This window comes from Cannabis sativa, chromosome 5 (genome assembly GCF_029168945.1).
Source record: "Cannabis sativa cultivar Pink pepper isolate KNU-18-1 chromosome 5, ASM2916894v1, whole genome shotgun sequence".
Taxonomy (NCBI): Eukaryota; Viridiplantae; Streptophyta; class Magnoliopsida; order Rosales; family Cannabaceae; genus Cannabis; species Cannabis sativa.
The window spans coordinates 31,626,378-31,651,458 of NC_083605.1; the positions used below are offsets into that span (position 1 = coordinate 31,626,378).

At 40.2% G+C, this 25,081-nt stretch overlaps 1 long non-coding RNA gene across 1 annotated transcript; it reads right to left on the reverse strand.

The window, feature by feature from the left end:
* Positions 1-9,939: 9,939 nt before the first annotated feature.
* LOC133037872 (uncharacterized) lies at positions 9,940-24,831 on the reverse strand. The gene is made up of 3 exons (XR_009687857.1): positions 24,040-24,831; positions 23,157-23,198; positions 9,940-10,140 (listed from the first exon to the last, which is right to left on the reverse strand). It is a non-coding gene; the product is annotated as an uncharacterized LOC133037872 (long non-coding RNA).
* Positions 24,832-25,081: the final 250 nt, after the last annotated feature.

The following is a 25,081-nucleotide window of genomic DNA, read 5'->3' on the forward strand; positions in this document are numbered from 1 at the left end:
ACATAGTATTTAGATACAAGTTGTCACTAATTTTAGTTTTAGTCACAACATGTATTGTGACTAAAAATACATGTAGTCACAACTAATTGTGATTTTAATTTGTGATTAATACTTTTATCCACAAATTTTTTAGTCACAACTTTTGTAGGGACTAAAATTAAGATTTTTTATTGTGTGAGCTAAGCATCTGATTTGCGTAATAGTATTCATGAGTCTTACTGCCTTTCTGTTGACCATCTCCTGCCATATTCACTTTTGAACCTTTTAAACAACTCTTCTTGTCGAACGATGGTCTTAGGTAATAACAGACATGACCCTGGAGCTTGAGAGCCTCTGGGCTGAGTGCCAGGATGCCGTGAACAAGAAGAGTTCCCTAAAAAGTTCAAAAGTGAAAATGGCATGATATGGTCAACCAAAAGGCAATAAGAATCATGAATACTATTACGCAAATAAGACAAGGACACTTACGGCAACAAACATGTGACAGACATAGTTGGTGAGATAGATTGGGTCTTTTCTAGCAGCAGAAGCCCATCGGTCCATGCTCAACACAAGCCTATTGGATATATTTACTTTTGCAAATTTTATTGAATTTGAAAAGAGGAAATTACACTTAATATAATATTTTTAAACTTTCTTTGAAAAATATGATGGTTTTATGTTTGCCCATTTTTTATGGGCTTGGTTATTTATTATTTTTAATTTTAAGGTATTTATTATGCTATTTTTTGTAATTATTAATTTGAAATATTATATTTTATTAATTTTTCTCTCTCATTAAACCCTAAATTTTCTAAAATGTTTTTCTCTCTTAATCGCTCTAACTCCCTTCTCTTTCGACTGCCAGCCGTGGTTTTCAGTTCGCTCACCCTCCCCCTTCCTCTCTCATTTTATTTTCCTCGACCTTGTCCTCCTGACCGTTGCTAGCTCCAACAGAGCTATTTTTTCCATTAATAAGTGCTCAACATGTCACTTTAAAAGTAATTACTTGGCATTTTTAAACTAAAATATGAGTTAAAACTAAATAAAATAAAATTAAAAGGCCTAATTAAATATTGTTTCTTCTTCTTCTCTCTCTTCTAACCCTAACTCTAACTCTCCGATCTCGCTCTCTCTCTCCGATCAGCTTCAGGTTTGCTAGGATCCCTTTTCACTTATAATTAAAGCTTAAATGAAAAATAAATACCATCAAAGAAATCTATTAATTTATCATTAACATTTGTTATATTCCAAATACCCCAAGTAAAATAATCAATCGGCAACATCAATAGACCCCAAATTTTTAAATCTTTAGTAATCAATATTATAACACCACTACCATTATCAAATTAATTTTTTTAACAAGAAAATCCCACACAATTTCAAAAACCAAATTCATAAACTCCAAGCAACAAAATCACCTAACTACTACAAAAAACTGCTACTTAATTTTAGTGACAATCTTGTAGTTACAACATAAATTTTTTGTGATTAAATGTGACATTTAGTTACAACAAAAGTTACTTGTGACTAAAACATAGTATTTAGTTACAAGTTGTAATTAAATTAGTGACAACTTGTGACTAAATACTATGTTTTAGTCAAGAATTGTCACTAATTTAGTTTTAGTCACAACAAATATTGTGACTAAAAACACATTTAGTCACAATAAATTGTTAACCTTTGTGACAAATACTTTCAGCCACAAACCTTTTAGTCACAACACAATAATGATAATTTATAATTAGCCACAATTTTTTTTATCATTAGTCACAAATTTTGTTGTGACTAAAAGTAAGATTTTTTTTTTTATATAGTGAACTGAAATTTGGGTAGAAGAAATTGAGGAGAGTTCAATGGTGAGGAATGAATGTCGTGGGTGTCGACTGGAAAAAACAATGGTTCCAATCTGCATTCAGTTGCAGAACTCGACTGCTTGGGGTCTTTCACTGGGGAGAACGACAGTCGGAAGCTTGTCGGAGCAGGAGACTAATGGAGTGGTTGTCGTGGTTCAGAGAAATTAAAATATGGAGTGAGGTGATGATGCGGAGGCGTCAAGAATATTCAACATTTTCTGCCTAAATCCTCCAAGAAGACTAGATCAATCACATTTCCGTCAGGGGGCGATTTGATTCCAACCTGGGCTCGCGACTGTCTTCAGTTGGGTTTCATGGCATGGACGATTTGAGTGAGTGGGATTTTGTAATTAATTTTATAATTAGTTTTTATTTGTAAACTAATAATTTATTTTTTAATTTAAAATAATTTTTAAATTAATATAGTATGTAGACCAATGTAGGTGGACCACGTGTACAATAGTGCACACGTGGAAATGCCATTTAATTACATTTTGAGTGACATAGTAATAGGAGTTGACCTAACACTTGGTCATAGGCATATAGGACACTGAGATAAACAGAAGTGTAATTTTGCTAACAATATTTTATTTGGATTCCTTGTGAAAAATTAAGAAATTTTTGTTTTTACGGAACTTGATTCCGATAAAAATTGGAAAAGTTATGAATTTTTGAAATTTGGGAGCCATGGCTGTCGAGTCGGTGCATCGAGTGCACCAGGCATCCGCGCGCGTGAGCATCGGCCACGCACCCTGCACCTCCGCCCACACGGATTTTGCACCTACCGAGGAAACTCGGCGCCTGACCCTGCAAAGCCTCCCTTCCGCGTGCGTTTGGGACTGCTGGCAGCCTCTCCTAGGCTGCAGGTGCAGCCTCCTAGCAGCCAACCCACCATTGCAATTTTTGTGGGATATTTCTCCAAAAATCCGATTTTTGGGATTGTTTCCCAAAATTTGATTTTTCCAATTTTAAATTCTTCCAATTTTAAATATTTCTTTTTTGAAATATTTCTAATTTTAAATATTTCCAATTATGTAAGATTTAAAAATTTGTTAACTTGTTTAATATTTATATATTATTTAATTATAAGATTAGATATTTTGATATTTAACATATTTTAAATTAAAAGATAACCTTGTCTTTTTATTTAAAATATTATATTAAAATTATCTTATATCACAAATTAAATAATTAATAAATTTGAAATTAACATAGATATTTTTATAGATACACTTACCATAATATTTTCAAATTCAAAATTTATTATTTTGTTAAATATTTAATTATTTATAAATTATAAGTTTAAAAATCATATTTTTCTATATATATCATTTTCTTTCTTATTGGAGATTTGTAAATCATATCTTAAATATTTAAAGAACTTAGATATTTTTGTAGAAATTTGAATATTGCTTAATTTGGGATATTTTGACATATAATTATGGTAATTATTATTTATTTATTATTTTATTCCTAAAATAATAATTATCTAACCAAATCTATTTTAAAATTGGTTTATTTTATTAAATTATAAGATCTGAAAGTGATATTGAAGATTCTTTCTATCAAATCATTGATCTTATTTGATATTTAATTTAATTTGATTCAAATAAAACTAGATATTTTAAAATTAGTTTCCTTTATTTTGAGATTTTAAGGTTTGTTTTAATAACCCTAAATTTTCAAAAAGTAAGTTGGTTAGTTTAAGAATAATAATTTAATTATATTAATATCTTATTTCACATCTGTTACATGGACAATGTTTGTTTATTCAAAAAAAATTTTAACAAACCTATTTATTAAATCTAAATTGCTATGATTAACTTGTTGACAGATCTAATGATCTGATTTTAATCATAGTCCAATTGTCAATAGATCTTATAAATAATTTGTAACAGGTAAATTTTGTACTTTTTTCATCTGTGTAAACCTAATAACATGATAGGGTCCATCCAAATCATTTGACCTGTGTGAGCCTATATGTTGGCTATTGGGCTTAGATACATATAGGAAGCCCATTAAAGTTTTACTAAGTAAATGGACTAGGTTGTTAAAATAAAATTTGACATAAGTAATTTGATTTAGGCCCAATTAGATTTGAGCTTATTCGATGAATAACAATTGTTTATTTAAAGGTTAAATTCCTCTCTTTTGGGCCTTGTGTAAGAGTTGGGGGCCAATAGAAGTGGGTACGACATAGTGAACCCAACTCCCCCTCACATGAACTACCCCAATTGTGAAGGCCCATTTGCCTTATTTAAATAATTGTATTAGGTTAATTATATTAGTCTAACCTAATTAAAATTGAATTAGCAACATAATTAACTTTTAAAATATATGAAATTTATTTTTCATTTTAATATTTTAAAGTTAATTTTAGAAAAACACTTAGTTAATGATATATATTCTTGATAGTTATTTCTAGACTAGTTATTATTTCTAATATTAAATAGGAAAATATATCATTGATTGTGAAATTAATTGTTTAATAATTAATTTTGGTACAATCTAAGTTTAGTATATTTTCCTAGTATTAAACTAGAATTAATAATTAAATTTCCTCTATACTTAATTATTTATTTCTTGAATTTAATACATTTAGTTAAATTGAAAATTTCAATATCTAAGTTGATTTTCATCATGATACTTAAATATTGTTATTTTCATGTTATTTAATTAAAATTAGAAATTATTTTAAGTTTAGAATTTTAATTCAGAATAACTTAAGTTTGAATAATTTTTAAAATATATTTTATTAATCTTTTTCCCACAATTTCAAAATTGCATTTCTTTAATGCAGAAATTTCGAATTTTATTTGAAAAATAGATTAAAGTTGTAATTTTTTTTTTTAATTATGGACCAACTTAAATCAATGATTTTTTCATTTAATGATTAATTAAAATAAATGAACTAAAATATATTATAATTAGAAATTAAATTAATTAGTGAATGAAAGTCTAGATAGTTATTATCTGTTTTACTTGAAGTATTTTTCTAGTGTATTTAATTAAATAGAAAATTAATATTTAAGTTGATTCTTGATCATGACACTTAAATATTTGAAAGTTTTCTTTAATATTTAATTAAATAGGAAAATTATATTTTTTTTGCTGTAAATTAATTTTATTAATTAATTTTGGGCCAACATAAAATTAGAATAATTTTTTCAGGATTTATTTTTATATTATTTTAAAGTATTTTCGAAAGCAGTATTCTTATACACTTCTTTTTTCGAAATGCAATATATATTTATAGAAAATTAAATTTGAGTTGTAAATTAATTTAAATTAATTTTGAAACAATTTAAATTGAATAATTTTCTAAATATTTATTGGAAATTATTACTAAGATGGAAATAATTCACGTTATTTTCATATCCATCTAAGTATAATTTATAAATATTAAATTAAAATTTATATTTAGAATTTTTTATTCTAAATTGGAAATTTTAATTAAATAAATATATATTAAAAATAAATTGATTAAAATAAATATTAGAAGAAAATACAATTTTCATTAAATAATGAGCTTTATTATTATTAGGACATTCGATCTCCATTGTTTATTTTACATAGCTATTGTTTTAGTGAGTAATCCTCCCTAATGGAGGAACGTTCATTAGAAAGTAAGCACCGTTTAATCTCGAAAGATAAGTATTTTTGTAAGTTTTTTATATAGTATTGATCACCCTAATGGTGGCGACTGTGTAAGACTTGCAAGAGTATGAAACAATGGTGGAAGCTCATAAGATAGAATAGCCTTGACTCTCGCCTAAACGGGACAACGCTGGATTCCAATATTGATCGTATAAAAGGTTGCTAGAATGTTTATCATTTTAGATGAGCTGACAACTCTATTCAATGGATGGTATCACTGGCTCTCGCCTAAACGGGACACTGATATCAGTTTGTTGAAGACCTTGGAAATTATTTAGGATTGTATGTTTTAGTATTTTCACTTGTCATTCCTACTTGCTATGTGTTTAATAATTTCTGAATTGTGTGTGAATTTATATTGAACCATGTTATTTTCTGTTATTAAATTGTAGTTTAATTTCGAATCTTCATTGTTGGTCTAACTTGGTTTGTTGTTCTAATGAGATAAATCCCTAATAGATTTTCAGCATTAGACAAACATAATAGTGTTAGATCTCGAAAGATAAATATTGTAAATGCGACATCTAGCTGTTCATCAATTGATGACACCTTAGACTAGTATTTACAATATGCAATAAGAAGATTGTATAAATAAGATTATTTTGACTCTCGCTAATCGGAGCATCGTTGGATTCTTATTTAAATACGAAATTATCCTAATTCCTCTTAACTTATTCATTTCGAATTAGCTCAATAACATATCATTGGATGAATGGTCTATAAACCATTTTATGTCATTCTATATTTTCTCTTTAGAAATTAAATGACGCAAATGATTTTATTCCTGAAATTCTATCCCAAAATGATATAAATCCTCAATCTTAGAAATCTCCTACTTGTATGGGCAAATCAACTTAGAGTTAAATTAGTAGTGGTGGTCCAAGAAAGAATTACTCATCATACAGTTACACTTTCACAAGTGTTTAATAACCATTTTCTTTCAATGGATTCAAACTGTATGAGTTTAGTATTCTGTGACCAGAATCCACTTGCACTATTCTAAGAACTCTTTGATGTAACTAAACCTAAGTCATCAAAAGACACAACCATATTTTATAAATCTATGGCATTTGTATCTTGTTCATAGTGGTTTTGACAAGATCATTCTCTGCAAAGAGTTAACATGCCTATATCCACTTAAAGTAAGTCCATCTCATTCGCAGATTGATGTACATTCAGGGGTGGATATGAGTTTTCGTTGTATTCTTAAAACGATTACTCTAGATTTTACCTTATGCAAAAGAAATTTGAAATGTTTGAAAAATTTCATGAATTTCTAGCAATGGTGAAAAACCATCAAGGTAAGTGGTTAAAGATCTTGCGAACTGATAGGGGTGGAGAAATAGTTAGTAGATATGCAGTTCAAAGATCATTAAATTGATTTTTGAATTATATCCAAACTTACCTCCCCTGAAATTCAATTTGCATATTGATAATTAGTTACTAGTCGTTGCCCAAATCCTTCTATGGTAATATAATTTCAGAATGATGGAATGGTTGTATACTTAATGTAAATCATTACTAGATTCATTGATGACCTAATCGAAATCTTAAGAAAAGCTAGAACTGTTAACCTTGGTTTGCATGTTTGTTAGCTACTCTAAGTGATTAGGGGTGGAACATCCCATAGTCAATAGATAAGAAAGTGTTTGTTTAAACAAATACTACTTTTCTAAGAAAATGACTAAGTCTGAAAAACAAAGTAGCAAATAAAGGAGATATTTTTTTTCTTGATTCCAAAAGTGTTCTATCATCTTATTCTACATATGATGATCCCATTGCCTCAGTTGTCTTGACACAACCGAAGAGGTTAATACCATTTAGTTTTCTTAGACATAATTCATGGTACCTTGTCGTAGTGGGAGGGTTTCAAGGAACTCACCTTATTATGACTTGGAAGACACTGGTGACTAAAATCCATTGTGAGTATAAACAAGTAATGGATTGTCAAGATAAGAAACTAAGAAGAAAGCCAAGAGAACTATGTTTTAATCCATTCACATGGAGTAACCTAAAGTTTTCTATTACAAGGACATAAAAGGAAATTTTCGTTAATAAGTCTATTCAATGGACTTAACAAAACTTCCTGTTCCTAGTATTATAGGTTTGAGTTTATCTAAACCTATGGCTTATGGTATACTTGGTTAATTACTTACTCTAATGCAAGCAACTTACTTTAGTAAGACGCTAAAGCATTTTCTTTCCAATGGCAATCTAATAGAAGCTTCACAACTTCTGGGCATAGATTTTATTTATCTAAGGAAAAGTCTCAACTATTCCAAAAAAGATAAAGCCATGAAAGAATTTCTTAAATCAACAGTGAGAGGTCTAAGATATGCTTTAGTATGCCTTAGACCAGACACCTGCTGTTGAGTGGGAGTAATGAGTAGGTATCAGATTAATCCAAGAAAGGAACATTGGAAGACAATCAAGTAAATCTTAAGGTTAAGAAGAGGAACTATATGTTAGTCGATAAGGGTGTGTTTAAAACTCTTAGACTACACCACATTAGATTTTGAGACTAACCTTTGTGCTAGAAAGTTTGCTGATAAGATGGTGATTACTCTGGGGGTGGAGTAGTGATTTTGGAGAAGTGTAAAAATCTATCTGAAGTCTCTTAGTCTACCAGAGAGAGACTTAATGTTAAAGTTGCAGGAAAGGTACTTATTCAGTCTAAGGAAAGTTCTATACATTTGTGGCACCATTCCAACTTGTCCTAACTGCTAGTGTTACTTCCTGAATAACCAAAAAGTAGTTTCCAAAATTATAGAATCGAGTATCCCAAGAGGGTAGACATATAGATTGGAATTTCACAATATCAAGGATTTTGTGATTAAGGAAGAGTAATGGTGGAGAAAAGGTTGTGTTGAATTCAACCTGTCAGATCCTATTACGAGGAATATACTACTACTACACTTGATTTGTATATCAAGGTGTTGAGATTATTTGAAATGCACATTTTGTTTTATATTAGTGCAAGTGGGAGTTTGTTGGGTTTTGTGCCCTAAATAAAACCCATTTCTATATAATCAGATTTTTACTTATTAATAAAGATCAGAAATAACATTTTATGTTGCATGGTTCACATGATTTATTTCATGATTATATATATATATAATGTATAAATTCTATTTAAGTCCAGAACATATGAATTTGTTAATGATTATAGTGTTGTCAGCACAGTGGAATATAATCTTAATTATATGTTCGAAAGTTTATTCCCTGATTTTTCAGTTCACTGGATTTAGACTGACATGATAATCAGCGATAGGTATTCTTACACCTTGGAAAAGTGTTATGTCCTTTCCAGGGCATTGGCAAAGTTTACCAGTATCAGATGTATGGAGTATACATCGGAAGGGACCGATATTGAACTTTGATTAGATATATTTAAATTTACCGTAATATTTATTCAATTCAATATCGCTCGTTGATCCTAGATCAAATGATCTTAATCCTGATATGATTAGGTTCGATCTCAAGAGTACTATACATGTTCTTTGATTTGTTAGTTAAGCCTACTTTTGGGTCAGGGTGATACGTACATTTTCTGAACATGATAATATAATTCAGTGGGAGCGCTAACATAAATATGGAGTCTATAACTTCTATAGGAATTTAGAAGTGAAATGATGATATCCTTCGAGCTTGGCTAAACAGAGATAAATGGTGGAGATCTCATTTCACTTCGCTGAAATATCATTTATACGGAGCTAAGTGTTTTAAGGATAAAATTCATTGAAGGTGTAAGGGTAACTTAGTGCCTATTCAATGTAGATCATCTATTAGAGGGTCATTGATCAAATTAGGATTATAACAATGGATAACTAATGACGTATCTATATCGTGGAACATAAAGAGCGTTCTATATGACTGAGAGTGCAATTCCAAGTTCTAAGTGTGGATTCAATAAGGATTTAATAAGTTAGGGAATTTACTTGGTAAATTCGGTTCGACTTATTGGAAGCTTGGAAATATAGGCCCATGGTCCCCATACTAGCTGAGACCATACTGCTTGTAAGACTCAGTTAATTGATTTTGATTAATCAATTATAATTCTAAAGTTAGACTATGTCTAGTTTATGAATTTTCACAAAGCAAGGGCGAAATTGTAAAGAAAAGAGATTCTAGGTTTATTTATTAAATAAGATACTTTATATGTCTAAATCAATAAATATATTAAATGACAATATTATTTAATAATTATTTTTATGTTATTAAATAATTAGAATTGGCATTTAAATGGTTCGAATTGGAAAATTGGCATTTTTTGAGAAAATGAGATTGAAAAATAACAAAATGGGAAAGTCGCAAAGTGAGGCCCAATTTCCTTATATGGTGTAACGCCCTTACTTACGTAAAATAAGATGCCATAAATAAACTGGCGTTAAGATACTAATGTTGCCTTTATTTTTAAAAAAAAAAAAACACTTTTCAAAACATGGATACCCAGTTGAAAATAAAGTATTACCACTTAGGGAAAAGTAATAGAAAATTTAAACGACAACATCCTCGATAAGTTTAATAAATTTAAAAAAAAACTTTCAGCGGAAGATGGCCAAGACCACACGCAGTTACATGATCACACGAGATACACCCCATGCTGCCCAGACTCAACTTGTCACCGAAAGCTTACAGGCTTACTTATCTGCACATAGGGGGTAAATAAGGGGTGAGCTGCAAAGCCCAGTAAGGAAAACAAAATACTATGTACCAGCATTCACACATCATAGCACAAACATATACATCAAACATACAACAACCTAATCATAAGTATAAATAGAGGCAGCCACACAAATACTGAAATACCACATACTCACACTCACAATCACACACCAGCTTCCATACAAATCTGGAGTGTCTTACGTTCTTAACCAGAACGCAGTACCAATAACCAGTGCACCCTTACGTACACTGCCTCACTTACCACATCACCATACATGTGTGGTTTCCAACCACTTCCAAGTACCTGGAACATGATTAAACAGCCATATACAATCCATCGACAAAACACTAATATTTCACCGAAACTATCACATTCCACAGTTTCAATACAATTTATTCAAGCAGTCATACTAGGTACTCAAACCATATAAAAAGCAAGTATTGTTGACCGAGGTTTTCGGCAACTGTTAATAATATAAATATAATAATGAGCTGTAAGAAAGTGAGATGAAGACTTTTTACGTGGTTGGGGCGTTAATGAGCCTTAGTCCACGAGCCACTGCTATTAATGGATGTATTTAATACAGATTCTACACTTGAGAGAATGTTTTTCTCTTAAATACAAAGAATGTTCTTGGTGAGTTTTATCTCTTCTTGCTCTTATGCAACCAAGATTCTCCGACCCCATTAAATGAGCTTTGAGGGGGTATTTATAGTGTTTTGGTGGGATGATCCCTAGAATTGTTCTTACACATGTGTCTGTAAGTATCCATAAAGTTGGGCATTTCCGATGAATATACCATGGGTGATGCATGGTCAAATCCCTAGGTGTTGTAGGGCTTTTATGGAGAATGTCCTTTTTATCTTATGATTGACGTGACTCTTCGCAGAATAGCCGTCGCTAGACTTAAATGATCATTACTGTAGCGCTGCTGTTTGGGGGTTGTGCCGTCAGACTTTATTGCGTGTTACAGTCCCAACACGCTTCCTCCCATGCAGCATTAAATGCGACTTGATTTCTCGGGAGAGACCTGACACATCCCGGAGGGCCTTCACGCTATACTAGCTTCCGGGAGTAACTTGTACTTCGGGTGTCTCCTCCGGGACCCATGTTAATAGCGCTTCCTGGTGGCATAAAAAGACTTAGCAAATCTTTCCAGGTTATCTGATCCACGTGTCCCCTCTTGACTGGTCCACGTATTTTGGGCGAATTCTTGAGCAACATTTACCCCCCAAGCCTTGTTTACTTAGTAAAAATAAACCAAGGCTTGATCAAGTGTTTCCGGTTGACCCTTCGTTTCCCCAGCTCGAGCCTCGAGCGCGTGGGGGCACATTAAATGATGACATTTAATGCAGCAATATGTTTGTTTGCAGGAATGTTTCCAGCCGCCTCCTCGGTCTTCTGATATGACTTGGGAGCGCGTGAAGGTGTGTCTAATAATGGCATTAAATGCGGCGATTCACTTTTGCAGAGGTCGATTCGTTTCACGCCCCATGATTGATGCGGCGCATTGATGGTGTCAGACGGATACTCAAATGTTTCCACCGCCTTAATGGTAGATTGATCTGGTCCGTTGATTTATTGGGAATTCGAATCGCGCGTTTCCCCCACCGTACGATTGGTAGGTGAAGACGCCTGTTCCTCATGCACTTTTGCCTATAAAAGCCACCACCTTTCCTTCATTTCGGTTACTTTCCATTCCTTGCCATTTCTGCTCGAATTTCTCAGAGAGAAAATTCTTCAAAGTAGCACAAACTGTTTCAACACTTAAACACTTCTTTTAATTTTCCAGTGTTCGGTTTTGCCAGTGCCTCTCAACTCTCATTCGACCATACTCAGTACCCCCAGTTCAGCAATCAACTGTAAGTTTCTTGCATCTTTAAATAATGACATGCTTACATTTACTTTGTTTGTTTTCTGGGTTCGCACTTAGAGACTTCTGGGTGTGTGAGTGTTTGAGTTCTTCGAGTTACGCTTTATGTTTACTGTGTTAGCTGTAGAGTCGCCATTGTCATGCCTCTGTTGTAGGCATACAGCTTTGTTTGAAGAAGGCCATGTGTTCTTCGATTAGCAATTGCTTAGGGCATAGGAAGGCTTTCCTCTTTTTCTTTTCCCTTTTGCAAAAACACTTTTCTGCGATTTTACTGCACCCGACACCTGTTCAGGGATTCTCTCCTGAGTTTCCCAGGTGACACGTGTCCGGAGGGGGCCTCTTTCCAGCGGTTAGGGGACCCCCACTCCCTTTTTCTTGATTTAGGGTTTGGTATGGGACCTAACTGCTGGGTTTTTTTTTTCTTTTGTTTTTCTCAGAACATAAAATGTCTGCTTCTGGCTCGAAATCTTCGAAGAAGAAAGGGAAAAACATAGCCACCCTGGAGGAGGTTTCTCTGGGACCTGTTGCCCAGGAAGGGTACAAGTCCCGCGCCACTGGTTGGGAAGCGGCCGAGCTTCGATCGACCCTGACTTGCCCTCACCAGCTGGAGAACATCATTAATGTGGCTGGGATCAAACCCTCTACCTCAGGGACATTCCACCGGCCTCCTCGTGACTCGGAGACGCCCAATCACAACTATGACGGCTTCGGGGCTTGGAGTCAGACACATCTGATGGCCGGTGCCATGCTCCCGCTCCAAGATTATTTTGTTAATTTTCTTGTATTTGTCGGCCTTGCGCCATACCAACTTATTCCTCAAGCATACCGCCTGCTCTCAGGCTTATTTATTTTTTACACCGCCCGCGGCTGGGGGTCTCCCAGCCCGGCGGAAATTTTATATTTTTATGAACTTGTATCCGTCCCCAAGAAAGGGGACAAACTTAAGGATGGTTTTTATGGGTTCCGGATCCACCCTGCTAACGAGGGGGTGGTTCCGTATAATAGGCAGACTCATGTTAAGGAGTACCGCCACCGATTTTTCTTCTCGTCCGGGTTCAGGGCCGTGGACCACCCGGAGCTTCTCACGGAGTGGGTGCGGATCCCACCTTACCAGCGGACGCTCCCCACTCAGGCTTTCCTTCGAAGGGCCCAAGCCTTCGCCTCCTACGACCACGCCGATCTTGATGTCGGGGGCCTGGTCACCACGGGGAATTGTAGAAAGGCTAAACTTATCCTTTCTCATCAATCCGTGGACGACTCCAACCTCTCCAAGGTCATCTGCCCTAATGTGAGGGCGCCGGTTGCGGAGAAGGCCTTCCGGGATGAGCTCATTGCCACGGCAGAGAAGAAGTATCAGGATTATCTCTACCGGAAGGCCCAGGAGAAGGCGTATTCTAAGGCCCAGGCTGCCTCTGGGAGAGGGCTTCGCGTGGGGAGTCCGGTGGTGCGAAGGAGCCAAGCCATTGGCGGGAAGTCCGAGGCAAAATTTTTTGACAAGATTCTTCAAGAAGAGATTGGGGGTCCTTCTGCCGGGGGGCCCCTTCGTCTTGAAGGTTCTTCCGAGAACCAGACTTCCCGGCCTCAACCTTCAGCCCCCGAACCAAACTCGGGTGCTCCCGGTGCTAGCACTTCCGGTGCTGGTGGTAAGTCTCCCTTGATAATTCACTATGTCCCTTCCGTTGATGAATATACCAGTCGTAGGCCCATAGGGTTCGACGAGCGTCTCCGTAGGTTTAAGATGCCGTCGACCCGATGGGGGGATCATTTGAAGGAATTTTATTTTACAAACTTAGGAGATTACCTAGGTCGGTCCCGGATGGGCCCCGGCCCTCCGGAACCTATTCCCTTAGGTCCGTCGGCTTACATAGCGTCCAGCTGGTTTCGGCCCTCGGACAGTTATCTTGGAGATGATGCTGCCAGCATTAAAGTTCGGGACTTTGCTAGGGCCGAATTAGGAAGTCCGGGTAGGAGTAGTTTATTTGCTGCACCTTTTGTAAGCAGTTTCTCACGAACTTCTAACACTTGCTTATTTTATTGGAACAGGTACCTCCATGGATGCCATCCTGGAACAGCTTGCCGGGGTCCATACTCCGGTGGCTCCTCCGGCTTTCACCCCCTCTCCCCCGGCTCCTTCTTTGAAGGTTCCTTCCGGCGCTCCTCCCGAAACCATTGACTTAGTGGATGACGAGGAGGTGCTTCCGGGAGAAGGCCAAGGGAAAGGCTGGGACTTCTCGGAGGATGCCGCCGAGGGTACTGGAGAGCCTCAGGCCCTTCCAGTGGTAGCAGAGGAGGACGAGGAGGAGCCTGAAGTGGCTCTGATTCGCAAGCGTAAGGGCAAGATGATTGCCCAGGACGAGCCGAAGAGGCCTCGGAGGGCCGACACTCCCGCTCATGGCCTAGACGGCGGGGTTTCTCCGATGGAGGAAAATCCTGCTCCTCCTCACATCGATCTTACCCCGATCCCGGGGGATGAGGTGAGGCAGGAGCTTCGCATAGCCAAACACAACTACGCTATGGACGAGTACTCCCGGGGATATGCTGAGGTGGAGGCCCTTAGGAGGATTCTGCGAGCTGAGGTTGAGGCGAGTATCAACCATCCGGACTATCATGATCCGTGGAACCTCAACCTGGACCCTTTAACGGACTGGTTCCGTCCCCTCCTAGGGCCCACTTTGGCTCCCTTTGCCGCGGAAATGACCGGTGAGTTCGCTTCTCAGCTTACACGCTGTGCGCCCAAACGGTTCGCCACTTGCGCTTCCCTGAACTCCATCTTCCAGGTCCAGGACCTCAGCCATTCCCTCACAGTGGTAAGTACTTTGCAATTTTTTGCGTTTCCTTTTTGTTGTTTGCATTTCGTTTTCTTCCTTTGAGAAATTTTTTCTTATATCCCGTTATGGCTCAGCTTGCTGCTGAGGCTGGTCGCCTCTCCAGGAACATCATAAACCATGGCTTCGCTCTGTCTGACTTTGGGGACATGAACGACGTCAGGAAGGTCCTCCAAGACCTCACAGCGGAGAGGCAGATCTACCAAGAGGCTGCCGAGCGCTAGGAAGCAGCGGCCAAGGCCAAGGAAGAGAAGGCCAAGGCTAAGGAGGAGGAGGCCATCCGGAGGGAGGCTCAGGCGGAGGCCATGATCCAGGCTGAGGCCCAGCGGAGAGGCAGGATGGAGGCCCATCATCAGGAGGAACTAAGGGCTCAAACCGAGCCTGCCGAGAAGGCCAGGCGGGATCTTCGGGAGGCCAGGGAGGCTTTGGATGAAATGGCCGCCAAGGTGAGGTCTCTAGAGGAGACTCACCAGTCGGATATCGAATCCAAGGCCGCTCTAGCTGCGGAGTTGAAGGAGCTTCGGGACTACAAAGATCAGTCTATCAGGAAGGCCAAAAGGGCCGAGCTCCTTTCTCCTGTCTCCTGCGCCCGGTGCCCGAAGCGCTTTGATGATGGTGTCTACATGGCTTGGGCCACCAATGATCAGAGTATCAAGCTTTCTTTTTATCCCAAACCCGAGGACATGATTGCCAAATTTCGGGAAAAGAAGAAGAGGCTTGATGCTGAGCTTGAGGCACAGATTGGACCTCGTCTTCCGCCGCGGGCTGACTGAGCTGCCATATTATTGACCCAGATTTTACCCGTTCTTTTTATAACTCTTTTTTTTTGTACATACTTGCTGCTGCCTTAGAACAATTTACATACAGGCGGCAGCTTTTATTTGAAGGGGAGACAATTTAAGGCCTGTCCCCGGGCCCTTTACATGTGTATGACCTACCCTTCGGGCTAGGATATTTTTTTTTTATTTATATATATATGCGATCTTTTTTCACACTTATATATTTCAACCTGTCCTTTGGCTCAGGGTTTTCATACTTACGCTCTTTATTTTTGCGCATGTTTTTTGACCTGCCCTTTGGGTCAGGATATTTTACTTAGCTTGACCTCCCCTTTGGGTCAGGATATTTTACTTAGCTTGACCTCCCCTTTGGGTCAGGATATTTTACTTAGCTTGACCTGCCCTTTGGGTCAGGATATTTTACTTAGCTTGACCTGCCCTTTGGGTCAGGATATTTTACTTAGCTTGACCTGCCCTTTGGGTCAGGATATTTTACTTAGATTGTTTTTGTTTGTCCGTGCGGTATACCCTAGTACCCCCCTGAGTGGCATAGAAACTTTGTTTTTAAGGCACTCAGTTTTATTTAATATAAAGGAGGCATACATTTGGACGGTACAAACCCTTTGAACAAAATCTAAGTTTAATTCGCTACTGGTAATACTTTCTGAGGTGATCGGCGTTCCAGGCTCTTGGGACAGTAGTTCCGTCCATTCTTTTCAGTTTGTAAGTGCCAGAACCGATCTCGTCCTCGATTTCATATGGTCCTTCCCAATTTGGTCCAAGTACCCCCACTCCGGGTTCTTGGGTGGCTGGGAAAACCCTTCTTAGGACCATATCCCCAATAGCGAATTTTCTGTTTTTAACCTTGGAGTTAAAATACTTGGTCACCTTCTTTTGATAAGCGGCCATCCGTATTTGGGACTCATCCCGGAGTTCTTCGACTTGATCCAGAGCTTCTTGGAGCAGGGCCTGATTGGTGGCCGGATCGTAAGTCGTCCTCCTGTGGGATGGGAATAATGTTTCCACCGGGACCATTGCTTCACACCCGTATGCCATTGAGAACGGCGAGTGACCGGTTGTGGTTCTGGGGGTCGTCTGGTAGGCCCACAATACCCTTGGCAATTCTTCAGGCCAGTTATTTTTACAAGCCAGCAGCTTCTTTTTCAAGGTGACCTTTAGGATTTTATTGACTGCTTCCGCCTGGCCGTTTGTCTGAGGCCGGGCTACCGCGGAGAAGCTTTTCACTACTCCGTGTTGGTTGCAGAAGTCAGTAAATTCCTCGCAATCAAATTGCTTTCCATTGTCTGAGACTATTTTGTGAGGTAAGCCGTATCGACACACTATGTTTTTGATAACAAAGTCCAACGCCTTCTTAGCGGTTATTGTCTTCATAGGCTCAGCCTCTGTCCACTTGGTGAAGTAGTCCACCGCTACTATTGCATACTTTACTCCTCCTTTTCCCGTAGGTAGAGACCCGATGAGATCTATGCCCCAGACCGCGAAGGGCCAGGGGCTGGTCATCAGAGTGATCTCATTTGGAGGAGCTCTCGGTATGTTCGCGTACCTTTGGCACGAGTCACACTTTTGGACATAGTCTATACAATCTTTTTTCATTGTTGGCCAGAAGTATCCCTGCCTCAATATTTTCTTTGAGAGGCTGGGTCCTCCCGTATGATCTCCACAGAACCCTTCATGGACCTCCAGCATGATTTGTCTAGCTTCAGGGTCCGATACACACCTTAAATAAGGCATGCTGAGTCCTCTCCGGTAGAGAATTTGATCCATCATTACATAACGATGAGCCTGATACTGAATCTTTCGAGACAGTGCCCTCTCTTGGGGCAACTCACCTGTGGTTATGTATTTTACGATGGGGACCATCCAGCTGGGTTCTTGCCCAACCGTTTGTGTTGTCTCTTTTATTTTGATGCTTGGCTCTGCCAAACGTTCCACTGGTACTACCCCCAGCTCTTCGATTTCGCTGTCCGAGGCTAACTTAGCCAGACAGTCCGCGTGAGCGTTCTTTTCTCGGGGGATTCTTTCTATTTTATAGTCCGTGAACTCGTGGAGCAGTTCTCGGACTATTGTTACGTACGCGGCCATCCTCTCGCCGCGAGTTTGGTATTCTCCGGAAACTTGGTTTACTACCAGCTGAGAATCGCTGTAGACTTCCACCCTCTTGGCTCCTACAGCTTTAGCCAATTTTAGCCCTGCTATCAGGGCCTCATATTCGGCTTCATTATTCGAAGCTGTGAAGTTGAATCGGAGTGCTGCCTGGAGCCGCAACCCAGTAGGTGATATCATAGCCACTCCGGCTCCTGAACCGTTTTCATTAGAAGCTCCATCCACAAATACTCTCCAAGTGGGGATGGGTGGCTCTGGTGTATTGGCTGTTGCCTCGGCTTCATTACATTTGGTGATGAAGTCCGCCAAGGCTTGGCCTTTTATGGAAATCCGAGGCACGTAATGTAAGTCGAACTGACTCAGCTCCATTGCCCACTTGAGGAGTCTTCCGGATGCTTCGGGCTTTTGGAGAACTTGCCGGAGTGGATGATTGGTCAAAATTCTGATCGGATGGGCTTGGAAGTATGGTCTCAACTTCCGTGATGCCATCAGGAGGCAGAATACTAACTTTTCAATAACCGGGTACCTTGTCTCGGCCCCTACCATGCGTTTAATAACATAGTACACGGGGTGCTGAATTTTTTCTTCCTCCCGGACCAATGCAGCACTGACCGCATGCTCGGAGACGGCCAAGTAAAGGAACAAGTCTTCTCCAAGGACGGGTTTTGATAGGATAGGAGGTTTGGCCATATGGTCTTTTAACCTTTTGAATGCCTCTTCGCATTCATCCGTCCATTCGAACTTTTGGCATTTCTTCAGTATGTTGAAGAAGGGTATGCACTTGTCCGTGGACCGTGAGATAAAGCGGCTCAGTGCGGCTACCTTTCCGGTAAAACTTTGCACGTCCTTATGTTTTTTGGGGGATGGCATGTCCAGGAGAGCTTGGATTTTCTCCGGGTTCGCCTCGATCCCCCTTTGGCTGACTATGAAGCCCAGGAATTTTCCCGACTTGACCCCGAAGGTGCATTTTTTCGGGTTGAGTTTCATGCCGTATCTCCGGACGACTTCGAAACATTCCTCTAGGTCGCTTGCATGGCTGTTGCATGCTTTGGATTTCACGAGCATGTCGTCTACATATACTTCCATGTTTCGTCCCAGGAGGCTTTTAAACATCCGGTTAACCATTCTTTGATAGGTTGCTCCGGCGTTTTTCAGTCCGAAAGGCATGACTAGGTAACAGTATACCCCCTTATCTGGCCCCGAAGCTAGTGCACTCCTGGTCTGCCGTATGCATTTTTATTTGGTTGTACCCAGCATAGGCATCCATGAAAGATAGCAGTTTAAATCCGGACGTGGCGTCCACCATCTGGTCGATCCTGGGCAGCGGAAAGCAGTCCTTTGGGCAGGCTTTGTTTAGATCTGTGAAATCTATACAAACCCGCCAAGTCCCGTTTGGCTTGGGCACCAGGACCGGATTGGCCAGCCATTCCGGATAGTATACGTCGCGGATCATGCTATTGGACAAAAGTTTATCCACCTCTTTCTCTAAGGCCTCGGCTTTCACCGAGTCGAGCGGGCGTCTCTTTTGTTGTACAGGGGGCATGTCCGGGTTGACATTGAGTACATGGGTGATGACATGAGGGCTGATGCCGGTCATGTCTTCTTGGCGCCATGCGAAAATGTCGATGGCGCCCTTCAGTGTTTTTATTATTTTATCTTTTTCCTCCGGATCTAGGCTTCTCCCTATCCGGAGTACTTTGGTGGAGTCGTCGTCGCACACTGGTATCTCTTCGACGTCCTCCATTGGTTCTACGACCCTTTCGGATCCTATGCGAGGATCCAGCTCGTCTTCTTCAGCCTTCTCTATTTCGGGGGGCCCCCGGACCATGAGTACTGGCAAGTGGGTGGCAACATTGTAACATTGCCTGGCCTCTCCTTGATTTCCCCTCACCGTTCCGACTCCGGCTTCCTGGGTAGGGAATTTTAGGCATAGGTGTCGGATTGAAGTTATTGCACCAAAGTCGACGAGGGCCGGTCGGCCTAAGATTGCGTTGTAGGCTGTTGGACAGTCTACCACCACAAAGGTGCAATACTTGAATGTGCTTTGGGGGGTATCCGGGCACAGGGTAACTGGGAGCCTGACTTTTCCCATCGGGATTAGCGTTGTCCCGTTAAACCCTGTGAGCTGCGATCCACTAGGAGAGAGGTCCCGGTCGGTCAATCCTATCGCGGTGAAGGCCTCTTTGAAGAGCAAATTCACGGAACTTCCATTGTTAATCAGGACCCTAGCCACCACTTTATTTGCAATGGGGGTCTCTATGACCAGCGGGTCGTGATGAGGAAAGCGCACCGTCTTGGCGTCTTCTTCCGTGAACGTTATGGGCTGGTCCATTAGCCGAGGCCTTTGAGCTGGGAGTTGAGTGACCTCCCACACCTCACTGTGTCTTGCGGCCTCGGCATATCTCTTCCGCTCCTTTCGAGTGTTTCCTCCGATATGGGGACCTCCGGAGATCATGGCTACCCGTCCATTAGGCCGGGGCGGTAGTCCGGGTATATGCTGGGCGTCACTCGGCGGAGCGGTGGAGGCAATACTCCTGCTGTACTCCCTGGTGTTCCCGAAGGCATGCCCCCTGCCACCTGCCCCGGGTTAAGGTGGGGTAACCTATTTTTGATCCACTCATAGAGGTGGCCCAAACGGATCAGATTCTCAATCTCATCTTTGAGATTTTTACACTCATTGGTGCTGTGGCCAATGTCGTTGTGGTACTCGCACCTTTTACTCGGATCTCTCCGGGAGCTGTCTCTGTACAATGGCTGGGGTCTCCGGTAGTGCGTATTCTGCCTTGTGGCAAAATAGACACGTTCCTGAGAGTCCGTGAGCTCTGTGTACTGGGTGTATTGGGGTGTGTACCCCTTCTTTTGGCGCTTCTCTCCCGTTCGGGTGCTGCCCTTGGAAGACCTTTTGCTTCTCGACCCCTGGGTAGGGCCTGTCAAGCTAGCGGTCGGGGCAGCCTGTGAAGGAGCCCGTCCATTCACCCCGGACGGGTTGCCGTAATGGGAAGATGCCGGGGGCAAAGCTTGGCCCTGGCTGTATCCGGGAGTAGCAGAAAACTGTATGCCACTTACCGGAGGGGTCGCGGTCGGGACAGTACCCGAGGGCGACACTCCTGGCATGTATCCTGCTATCCCGGTGGGATAATAGCCTCCGTAAGCCACGATCTGGGCTTCTTCGAGGTTAATATATTTTTGGACTCGCTTCTGGAAGTCCTGAAGGCTAGCAGCGCCTTCTTGCTGTAATTCGTTCCAGAAGGGAGTCCCGGTGCGGATTCCTGCTTGGAGAAGCGCAAGCTGTTGTCCGTCGTCGACCTTCTTGGTCTTCGAGGCTTCCTCTCGGAACCTCTTGATGTAATTCTTCAAGGTCTCGGTGGGCAGTTGCTTGATGTTGGTCAAGGCACTAACCTCCAAGTTGACCTTCCTGGCGGCGACAAATTGTCTCCGGAAGTTGGTTTGGAGTTTGTTCCAACATCCCACCGATCCTGGTTCCAATTTCTTGAACCATTCCTCTGCCGATCCGCTCAGAGTGAGGGGGAAGCATAGGCATTTGGCGTCATTGCTGACCCGCATGACTGTCATGACTCGGTTGAATCGTGACAAGTGATCACTGGGGTCGGAGTTCCCAGTATATGCCGCCATCTCGGGCATCTTGAAGTTTTTAGGGAGCTCCGCCTCCAGGATATGTTTGGCACAAGGCTCCCGGTCCTCACTGTCCGAGTCGGAGTCATCTCCCTTCTGCCTCCGGGAGACTCGGGCAATATCTTTTCGAAGGATGGCAAGCTCTGCCATAATTCCTTCGTTTACAGTACCCGAGGAGACTACGGGTCTGTATCTTTTTTGGTCAAGGTGATCCCGGAGGTCACCTTGATTCCCATTGATTTGATTTCTCAGATCAATGGGTGGGCATCTCTGTCCTCCTCTTCCTCTACCCCCTGGTTCCTGGTGCACGGAAACGCTTTTCCGGTCCCCTCGATCCTGAGGGCCAAGACTCCCTCTTTGGGGCTTGCCCCTCTGCGGACCTTTCCCCTTAGGGAAATCTGAGCGGACCTTACGCGGATCCTGCGCCTTTTTCTTTCGACCAGGGGCAGAAGTAGGGTTTTTTGTTTGGTTTTCCTCAGCAGGGTGCCTTATAGGGCTAGGCTCCCTAGGCCTTTGCTGCTGGGAATTAGGCGAAGACGTCGCTGGCTCTCCGTCGAGTCCAGCGGCCATCGCCTTAGGATGCACGTGAATGCCAGCTGCCTCCATGGCTTTCTGCATGGCTAGCATCACTTCATGCATTTTTTGATTTTGCACCTTCTGAGCTTCGATCTCAGCTTCATGATCGATAGCTTTTTGTCTGAGGAGCACCAGCTCTTGGTAGCTTCCATCATCGTAAGCGTACTCGTCGAGGTGTTCCTCGTGGTTTTCATCGGGAACTATTTCTTCTTCTTCCTCGGACTCCTCTGCTGCCCTTGAGGCTACATCTTCCTCATTGGGATCTTGAGCGTCTTCTAGAGGGCGAGGATGACGTGTAGCTCTTGTCTCCACCATTATCGTGAAGTTAAATGCTTGTTGTGAAGTAGCTTTCCTCAGCTCTCAATGAAAGCACCAAAATATTGACCGAGGTTTTCGGCAACTGTTAATAATATAAATATAATAATGAGCTGTAAGAAAGTGAGATGAAGACTTTTTACGTGGTTGGGGCGTTAATGAGCCTTAGTCCACGAGCCACTGCTATTAATGGATGTATTTAATACAGATTCTACACTTGAGAGAATGTTTTTCTCTTAAATACAAAGAATGTTCTTGGTGAGTTTTTTCTCTTCTTGCTCTTATGCAACCAAGATTCTCCGACCCCATTAAATGAGCTTTGAGGGGGTATTTATAGTGTTTTGGTGGGATGATCCCTAGAATTGTTCTTACACATGTGTCTGTAAGTATCCATAAAGTTGGGCATTTCCGATGAATATACCATGGGTGATGCATGGTCAAATCCCTAGGTGCTGTAGGGCTTTTATGGAGAATGTCCTTTTTGTCTTATGATTGACGTGACTCTTCGCAGAATAGCCGTCGCTAGACTTAAATGATCATTACTGTAGCGCTGCTGTTTGGGGGTTGTGCCGTCAGACTTTATTGCGTGTTACAGTCCCAACACGCTTCCTCCCATGCAGCATTAAATGCGACTTGATTTCTCGGGAGAGACCTGACACATCCCGGAGGGCCTTCACGCTATACTAGCTTCCGGGAGTAACTTGTACTCCGGGTGTCTCCTCCGGGACCCATGTTAATAGCGCTTCCTGGTGGCATAAAAAGACTTAGCAAATCTTTCCAGGTTATCTGATCCACGTGTCCCCTCTTGACTGGTCCACGTATTTTGGGCGAATTCTTGAGCAACAAGTATAAAGTATAATTATTTTTCCTTACCTCAACTCCGCTGTAATTAACTCTTACGATACCTTCTAGGCCCTATAACAATTAGTGATACCCTTAGTCCACCGATAAACTCAATATATTTATTACTCTTACTGTACAGCAAGTTTAACCTAGAATTTGACATATAAAACGTTTGAATTAGAAGTCCTACTGTTCACAAAGTTTTTAGTTAATTGAAAGACCTTTCCAACGGTATAAAGATCATCAAAATCGGAGCTATAATCTAGGAGTTATGCATGTTTTCTCAAAATAGTTTCTTTAAAATCTTGGATCATGCCGATTTCTGAATACAGCCCAAAAATAAATGTTTTAAAAATAGTTACACCGTGATCTAGACAATACTTTCTTCATAAAAAATGTAGCTATTTTCCTAAGCTTTAAAATGAGATAAAGATCTTTTAAAATGGATCAAAATTGAGAGAGATATTGAATTTTTACTGAAGATACTTTTTCTGAAACAAAACTTAAAACGAAATACCATAACCGAGTAAAGATCCTAACTTTTGACTGGTAAGAACTCCGAACTAGGGAAAGGTTTCTTCAAAGAAAATATAAATTATTGAATTATCTTTCTAACAGTATAAGAATCGCTGTAAAATAATAGATATCGAGAGAGATATCACACTTTTACTAAGGTAATATCGGAAAGAAATTTTTAAAAAAAACTGTAAATCGACAGTCTGTAAAACATGAATTTTTGACATCGAAATACTCAGAATTAGGAAAGAGTTTCTTCATAAAAAATATAGACCATTAAATTATCTTTAAAACGGTACCTAGATCACTGAAAACGGACCTATGGGGAGAGAGATATGATAGTTTTATGAAAGCCTATTTCTCTGAAAACGAAAATAAAAACAAGTACGAATTTTACCTGAAGATTTCGAAGACACGGAACGATGATCGGTTGATTGCTAACCCCGAAGCTCTTAAGATTAAAACAATTGATTTGGTTCAATAGAGAGAATAAAAAAAAAAGGAAATTGAGAGATGGTGAGAATAAGGGAATACGATACTATCTGGCTGCTAGGGTTATAGAGTATATACGTATATAACATATCGTATAATAGGTTTAAATTTAAAAATAAATATCTAACTAATCAGATAAAATTATGCTGATTTAAATTTAAATTTTAAATTTTAAACTAACTAACTAATCTAATGCTTCACTATTTATTTATCTCACTATTTAATATATATATATCATTTTTTTCTAATCACACACGCACAACAACAACAACAACAACAACAATAATAATAATAATAATAATAATAATAATAATAATTTAATTGTATCACACTTAATATACCAAATACCAATATATGTATATAAACTGGATATTACATTCTACCCTCCTTAAAGAAAATTTCGTCCTCGAAATTAGACTTACCAAAAAGTTCGGGGTACTGTTCTTTCATGTCTCCCTCCATTTCCCACGTTGCCTCCCTTTCTGAACGGTTGCTCCACAGAACTTTTACTAGAGGAATACTTTTGGACCTTAACTCCTTCGTTCCTCTCTCTATAATGCGAACTGGTCGCACTTCATAACTCAAGTCCTGCTTTAGCTCCATTCTTTCATAGTTCAGCACGTGTGATGGATCCGACACGTATTTTCGTAGCATAGAAATATGGAACACATTATGCGTCTCAGCTAATACTGGTGGCAATGCCGCCGATAAGCTACTGTCCCACTCGTCCAATATCTCAAAAGGACCTATAAATCTTGGACTTAGCTTTCCTCGCTTTCCAAAACGCATAACCCCTTTCATCGGTGACACTCGAAGGAACACTTTATCACCCACCGCAAATTCCACATTCCGTCTCTTTGCGTCGGCATAACTTTTACGGCGGCTTTGTGCGATTACCATTCTATTTCGAATCTTTTCTACCGCTTCAGTGGCCTCTCTTACTAGGT